General features: G+C 36.9%; 9 non-coding genes across 9 annotated transcripts in view; all 9 read right to left on the bottom strand.

Annotated features, from left to right (window-relative positions):
* LOC125784018 (5S ribosomal RNA) overlaps positions 1-34 on the bottom strand; it is a 119-nt gene extending 85 nt beyond the window's left edge. Inside the window, exon 1 of the ribosomal RNA XR_007426738.1 lies at positions 1-34. This exon is cut by the window's left edge and continues 85 nt beyond it. This is a non-coding gene — a ribosomal RNA (5S ribosomal RNA).
* Positions 35-834: 800 nt separating this feature from the next.
* LOC125784017 (5S ribosomal RNA) lies at positions 835-953 on the bottom strand. Its single transcript, XR_007426737.1, has one exon. It is a non-coding gene; the product is annotated as a 5S ribosomal RNA (ribosomal RNA).
* Positions 954-1757: 804 nt separating this feature from the next.
* Positions 1758-1876, bottom strand: LOC125784016 (5S ribosomal RNA). Its single transcript, XR_007426736.1, has one exon. It is a non-coding gene; the product is annotated as a 5S ribosomal RNA (ribosomal RNA).
* An 805-nt stretch (positions 1877-2681) lies between these two features.
* Positions 2682-2800, bottom strand: LOC125784015 (5S ribosomal RNA). The gene has a single exon (XR_007426735.1). It is a non-coding gene; the product is annotated as a 5S ribosomal RNA (ribosomal RNA).
* An 805-nt stretch (positions 2801-3605) lies between these two features.
* Positions 3606-3724, bottom strand: LOC125784014 (5S ribosomal RNA). Its single transcript, XR_007426734.1, has one exon. It is a non-coding gene; the product is annotated as a 5S ribosomal RNA (ribosomal RNA).
* Positions 3725-4531: 807 nt separating this feature from the next.
* On the bottom strand, positions 4532-4650 carry LOC125784013 (5S ribosomal RNA). The gene has a single exon (XR_007426733.1). It is a non-coding gene; the product is annotated as a 5S ribosomal RNA (ribosomal RNA).
* Positions 4651-5456: 806 nt separating this feature from the next.
* On the bottom strand, positions 5457-5575 carry LOC125784012 (5S ribosomal RNA). Its single transcript, XR_007426732.1, has one exon. It is a non-coding gene; the product is annotated as a 5S ribosomal RNA (ribosomal RNA).
* An 803-nt stretch (positions 5576-6378) lies between these two features.
* Positions 6379-6497, bottom strand: LOC125784011 (5S ribosomal RNA). Its single transcript, XR_007426731.1, has one exon. It is a non-coding gene; the product is annotated as a 5S ribosomal RNA (ribosomal RNA).
* An 801-nt stretch (positions 6498-7298) lies between these two features.
* Positions 7299-7417, bottom strand: LOC125784009 (5S ribosomal RNA). The gene has a single exon (XR_007426729.1). It is a non-coding gene; the product is annotated as a 5S ribosomal RNA (ribosomal RNA).
* Positions 7418-7495: the final 78 nt, after the last annotated feature.

Below are 7495 nucleotides of genomic sequence, written 5' to 3'. Positions count from 1 at the left end.
GATCGGGCGTTCTCAGGGTGGTATGGCCGTAAGCGAAAGATCAACTCCCAACAAGCCTATTTATAAGTCACTCTGAGTCTTTTCACTGTCATTTACTGCTCTTGACAAAAGTAAAGCAGCTCTACGGACTAATACAAAGATCTTGCCTCAAAATAAAAGCTCCTTTTAACTTTCACTACAAAAAGTAACCAAAGAAAAAAATACAAAAACTCCCTATATGTCTTAATTTTTATCTCTTCATTTTTTTTTGTTCAATTTACTTGCTCTACGTTTCTTACTCAATGGAATGGAAGCTTCAGATTAGGCCCAATAAAAAAAAAAGCCCAATTAAAAAAAAAATCATATTTACAAAGAATATTCTGAGAAATAAATAAATAAAATCATACACACACATTAAAGTATACTTGGCATACATTTACAGAAAGGCCCTGTGTCCTACAGAAGGTGCCTTTTTAATTTTTTTCACCCCTGCCATCCAAACAGCCTGAGTCCGCGGCACACTTGATCCAGGTAATTAAGACCTTCAGGATCACGTGAACATTCTAGACTCAGGTGTGTTAAATCTGAAATCTTTAGCGTGGTAGAGCCCCAGGAACAGGAGTCAGTCGCCCTGTACCTATGTTAAGAAAATAAAAAATAATGCATTTTTTCTTCATTTATTAGCATGAAGAAACAATATCCTCCTTCAGAAAAATGAAATAACTTTTAAGTGAGTATTTAATCTGTATATGGTTTACTGTAAGTGTTTTATATGAAGAGTAAACACAGTGTAGCCTTGTAAAAATTTGTGACATCATGGACTGAACGGAGTAAAAAATAAAGGAAAGATGGAAAAGCTTACAGCACCTGGTATTCCCAGGCGGTCTCCCATCCAAGTACTAACCAGGCCCGACCCTGCTTAGCTTCCGAGATCAGACGAGATCGGGCGTTCTCAGGGTGGTATGGCCGTAAGCGAAAGATCAACTCCCAACAAGCCTATTTATAAGTCACTCACAGACCTGAGTCTTTTCACTGTCATTTACTGCTCTTGACAAAAGTAAAGCAGCTCTACGGACTAATACAAAGATCTTGCCTCAAAATAAAAGCTCCTTTTAACTTTCACTACAAAAAGTAACCAAAGAAAAAAAGACAAAAACTCCCTATATGTCTTAATTTTTATCTCTTCATTTTTTTTGTTCAATTTTCTTGCTCTACGTTTCTTACTCAATGGAATGGAAGCTTCAGATTAGGCCCAATAAAAAAAAAGCCCAATTAAAAAAAAATCATATTTACAAAGAATATTCTGAGAAATAAATAAATAAAATCATACACACACATTAAAGTATACTTGGCATACATTTACAGAAAGGCCCTGTGTCCTACAGAAGGTGCCTTTTTAATTTTTTTCACCCCTGCCATCCAAACAGCCTGAGTCCGCGGCACACTTGATCCAGGTAATTAAGACCTTCAGGATCACGTGAACATTCTAGACTCAGGTGTGTTAAATCTGAGATCTTTAGCGTGGTAGAGCCCCAGGAACAGGAGTCAGTCGCCCTGTACCTATGTTAAGAAAATAAAAAATAATGCATTTTTTCTTCATTTATTAGCATGAAGAAACAATATCCTCCTTCAGAAAAATGAAATAACTTTTAAGTGAGTATTTAATCTGTATATGGTTTACTGTAAGTGTTTTATATGAAGAGTAAACACAGTGTAGCCTTGTAAAAATTTGTGACATCATGGACTGGACGGAGTAAAAAATAAAGGAAAGATGGAAAAGCTTACAGCACCTGGTATTCCCAGGCGGTCTCCCATCCAAGTACTAACCAGGCCCGACCCTGCTTAGCTTCCGAGATCAGACGAGATCGGGCGTTCTCAGGGTGGTATGGCCGTAAGCGAAAGATCAACTCCCAACAAGCCTATTTATAAGTCACTCACAGACCTGAGTCTTTTCACTGTCATTTACTGCTCTTGACAAAAGTAAAGCAGCTCTACGGACTAATACAAAGATCTTGCCTCAAAATAAAAGCTCCTTTTAACTTTCACTACAAAAAGTAACCAAAGAAAAAAAGACAAAAACTCCCTATATGTCTTAATTTTTATCTCTTCATTTTTTTGTTCAATTTTCTTGCTCTACGTTTCTTAATCAATGGAATGGAAGCTTCAGATTAGGCCCAATAAAAAAAAAGCCCAATTTAAAAAAAAAATCATATTTACAAAGAATATTCTGAGAAATAAATAAATAAAATCATATACACACATTAAAGTATACTTGGCATACATTTACAGAAAGGCCCTGTGTCCTACAGAAGGTGCCTTTTTAATTTTTTTCACCCCTGCCATCCAAACAGCCTGAGTCCGCGGCACACTTGATCCAGGTAATTAAGACCTTCAGGATCACATGAACATTCTAGACTCAGGTGTGTTAAATCTGAAATCTTTAGCGTGGTAGAGCCCCAGGAACAGGAGTCAGTCGCCCTGTACCTATGTTAAGAAAATAAAAAATAATGCATTTTTTCTTTATTTATTAGCATGAAGAAACAATATCCTCCTTCAGAAAAATGAAATAACTTTTAAGTGAGTATTTAATCTGTATATGGTTTACTGTAAGTGTTTTATATGAAGAGTAAACACAGTGTAGCCTTGTAAAAAATTGTGACATCATGGACTGAACGGAGTAAAAAATAAAGGAAAGATGGAAAAGCTTACAGCACCTGGTATTCCCAGGCGGTCTCCCATCCAAGTACTAACCAGGCCCGACCCTGCTTAGCTTCCGAGATCAGACGAGATCGGGCGTTCTCAGGGTGGTATGGCCGTAAGCGAAAGATCAACTCCCAACAAGCCTATTTATAAGTCACTCACAGACCTGAGTCTTTTCACTGTCATTTACTGCTCTTGACAAAAGTAAAGCAGCTCTACGGACTAATACAAAGATCTTGCCTCAAAATAAAAGCTCCTTTTAACTTTCACTACAAAAAGTAACCAAAGAAAAAAAGACAAAAACTCCCTATATGTCTTAATTTTTATCTCTTCATTTTTTTGTTCAATTTTCTTGCTCTACGTTTCTTAATCAATGGAATGGAAGCTTCAGATTAGGCCCAATAAAAAAAAAGCCCAATTTAAAAAAAAAATCATATTTACAAAGAATATTCTGAGAAATAAATAAATAAAATCATATACACACATTAAAGTATACTTGGCATACATTTACAGAAAGGCCCTGTGTCCTACAGAAGGTGCCTTTTTAATTTTTTTCACCCCTGCCATCCAAACAGCCTGAGTCCGCGGCACACTTGATCCAGGTAATTAAGACCTTCAGGATCACGTGAACATTCTAGACTCAGGTGTGTTAAATCTGAAATCTTTAGCGTGGTAGAGCCCCAGGAACAGGAGTCAGTCGCCCTGTACCTATGTTAAGAAAATAAAAAATAATGCATTTTTTCTTTATTTATTAGCATGAAGAAACAATATCCTCCTTCAGAAAAATGAAAGAACTTTTAAGTGAGTATTTAATCTGTATATGGTTTACTGTAAGTGTTTTATATGAAGAGTAAACACAGTGTAGCCTTGTAAAAAATTGTGACATCATGGACTGAACGGAGTAAAAAATAAAGGAAAGATGGAAAAGCTTACAGCACCTGGTATTCCCAGGCGGTCTCCCATCCAAGTACTAACCAGGCCCGACCCTGCTTAGCTTCCGAGATCAGACGAGATCGGGCGTTCTCAGGGTGGTATGGCCGTAAGCGAAAGATCAACTCCCAACAAGCCTATTTATAAGTCACTCACAGACCTGAGTCTTTTCACTGTCATTTACTGCTCTTGACAAAAGTAAAGCAGCTCTACGGACTAATACAAAGATCTTGCCTCAAAATAAAAGCTCCTTTTAACTTTCACTACAAAAAGTAACCAAAGAAAAAAAGACAAAAACTCCCTATATGTCTTAATTTTTATCTCTTCATTTTTTTTGTTCAATTTTCTTGCTCTACGTTTCTTACTCAATGGAATGGAAGCTTCAGATTAGGCCCAATAAAAAAAAGCCCAATTAAAAAAAAATCATATTTACAAAGAATATTCTGAGAAATAAATAAATAAAATCATACACACACATTAAAGTATACTTGGCATACATTTACAGAAAGGCCCTGTGTCCTACAGAAGGTGCCTTTTTAATTTTTTTCACCCCTGCCATCCAAACAGCCTGAGTCCGCGGCACACTTAATCCAGGTAATTAAGACCTTCAGGATCACGTGAACATTCTAGACTCAGGTGTGTTAAATCTGAAATCTTTAGTGTGGTAGAGCCCCAGGAACAGGAGTGAGCCGCCCTGTACCTATACGTTAAGAAAATAAAAAATAATGCATTTTTTTTCTTTATTTATTAGCATGAAGAAACAATATCCTCCTTCAGAAAAATGAAATAACTTTTAAGTGAGTATTTAATCTGTATATGGTTTACTGTAAGTGTTTTATATGAAGAGTAAACACAGTGTAGCCTTGTAAAAAATTGTGACATCATGGACTGAACGGAGTAAAAAATAAAGGAAAGATGGAAAAGCTTACAGCACCTGGTATTCCCAGGCGGTCTCCCATCCAAGTACTAACCAGGCCCGACCCTGCTTAGCTTCCGAGATCAGACGAGATCGGGCGTTCTCAGGGTGGTATGGCCGTAAGCGAAAGATCAGCTCCCAACAAGCCTATTTATAAGTCACTCACAGACCTGAGTCTTTTCACTGTCATTTACTGCTCTTGACAAAAGTAAAGCAGCTCTACGGACTAATACAAAGATCTTGCCTCAAAATAAAAGCTCCTTTTAACTTTCACTACAAAAAGTAACCAAAGAAAAAAAGACAAAAACTCCCTATATGTCTTAATTTTTATCTCTTCATTTTTTTTTGTTCAATTTTCTTGCTCTACGTTTCTTACTCAATGGAATGGACGCTTCAGATTAGGCCCAATAAAAAAGCCCAATTAAAAAAAAAATCATATTTACAAAGAATATTCTGAGAAATAAATAAATAAAATCATACACACACATTAAAGTATACTTGGCATACATTTACAGAAAGGCCCTGTGTCCTACAGAAGGTGCCTTTTTAATTTTTTTCACCCCTGCCATCCAAACAGCCTGAGTCCGCGGCACACTTGATCCAGGTAATTAAGACCTTCAGGATCACGTGAACATTCTAGACTCAGGTGTGTTAAATCTGAAATCTTTAGCGTGGTAGAGCCCCAGGAATAGGAGTGAGCCGCCCTGTACCTATACGTTAAGAAAATAAAAAATAATGCATTTTTTTCTTTATTTATTAGCATGAAGAAACAATATCCTCCTTCAGAAAAATGAAAGAACTTTTAAGTGAGTATTTAATCTGTATATGGTTTACTGTAAGTGTTTTATATGAAGAGTAAACACAGTGTAGCCTTGTAAAAAATTGTGACATCATGGACTGAACGGAGTAAAAAATAAAGGAAAGATGGAAAAGCTTACAGCACCTGGTATTCCCAGGCGGTCTCCCATCCAAGTACTAACCAGGCCCGACCCTGCTTAGCTTCCGAGATCAGACGAGATCGGGCGTTCTCAGGGTGGTATGGCCGTAAGCGAAAGATCAACTCCCAACAAGCCTATTTATAAGTCACTCACAGACCTGAGTCTTTTCACTGTCATTTACTGCTCTTGACAAAAGTAAAGCAGCTCTACGGACTAATACAAAGATCTTGCCTCAAAATAAAAGCTCCTTTTAACTTTCACTACAAAAAGTAACCAAAGAAAAAAAGACAAAAACTCCCTATATGTCTTAATTTTTATCTCTTCATTTTTTTTTGTTCAATTTTCTTGCTCTACGTTTCTTACTCAATGGAATGGAAGCTTCAGATTAGGCCCAATAAAAAAAGCCCAATTAAAAAAAAATCATATTTACAAAGAATATTCTGAGAAATAAATAAATAAAATCATACACACACATTAAAGTATACTTGGCATACATTTACAGAAAGGCCCTGTGTCCTACAGAAGGTGCCTTTTTAAATTTTTTCACCCCTGCCATCCAAACAGCCTGAGTCCGCGGCACACTTGATCCAGGTAATTAAGACCTTCAGGATCACGTGAACATTCTAGACTCAGGTGTGTTAAATCTGAAATCTTTAGCGTGGTAGAGCCCCAGGAACAGGAGTCAGTCGCCCTGTACCTATGTTAAGAAAATAAAAAATAATGCATTTTTTCTTTATTTATTAGCATGAAGAAACAATATCCTCCTTCAGAAAAATGAAAGAACTTTTAAGTGAGTATTTAATCTGTATATGGTTTACTGTAAGTGTTTTATATGAAGAGTAAACACAGTGTAGCCTTGTAAAAAATTGTGACATCATGGACTGAACGGAGTAAAAAATAAAGGAAAGATGGAAAAGCTTACAGCACCTGGTATTCCCAGGCGGTCTCCCATCCAAGTACTAACCAGGCCCGACCCTGCTTAGCTTCCGAGATCAGACGAGATCGGGCGTTCTCAGGGTGGTATGGCCGTAAGCGAAAGATTAACTCCCAACAAGCCTATTTATAAGTCACTCTGAGTCTTTTCACTGTCATTTACTGCTCTTGACAAAAGTAAAGCAGCTCTACGGACTAATACAAAGATCTTGCCTCAAAATAAAAGCTCCTTTTAACTTTCACTACAAAAAGTAACCAAAGAAAAAAATACAAAAACTCCCTATATGTCTTAATTTTTATCTCTTCATTTTTTTTGTTCAATTTACTTGCTCTACGTTTCTTACTCAATGGAATGGAAGCTTCAGATTAGGCCCAATAAAAAAAAAGCCCAATTAAAAAAAAAATCATATTTACAAAGAATATTCTGAGAAATAAATAAATAAAATCATACACACACATTAAAGTATACTTGGCATACATTTACAGAAAGGCCCTGTGTCCTACAGAAGGTGCCTTTTTAATTTTTTTCACCCCTGCCATCCAAACAGCCTGAGTCCGCGGCACACTTGATCCAGGTAATTAAGACCTTCAGGATCACGTGAACATTCTAGACTCAGGTGTGTTAAATCTGAAATCTTTAGCGTGGTAGAGCCCCAGGAATAGGAGTGAGCCGCCCTGTACCTATACGTTAAGAAAATAAAAAATAATGCATTTTTTTCTTTATTTATTAGCATGAAGAAACAATATCCTCCTTCAGAAAAATGAAAGAACTTTTAAGTGAGTATTTAATCTGTATATGGTTTACTGTAAGTGTTTTATATGAAGAGTAAACACAGTGTAGCCTTGTAAAAAATTGTGACATCATGGACTGAACGGAGTAAAAAATAAAGGAAAGATGGAAAAGCTTACAGCACCTGGTATTCCCAGGCGGTCTCCCATCCAAGTACTAACCAGGCCCGACCCTGCTTAGCTTCCGAGATCAGACGAGATCGGGCGTTCTCAGGGTGGTATGGCCGTAAGCGAAAGATCAACTCCCAACAAGCCTATTTATAAGTCACTCACAGACCTGAGTCTTTTCACTGTCATTTACTGCTCTTGA

The sequence above is a fragment of the Astyanax mexicanus genome, chromosome 18 (assembly GCF_023375975.1).
Source record: "Astyanax mexicanus isolate ESR-SI-001 chromosome 18, AstMex3_surface, whole genome shotgun sequence".
NCBI classification, from domain to species: domain Eukaryota; kingdom Metazoa; phylum Chordata; class Actinopteri; order Characiformes; family Acestrorhamphidae; genus Astyanax; species Astyanax mexicanus.
Note: the sequence above shows the minus strand (reverse complement) of the source record. Positions and strands in the feature narration are given on the sequence as shown.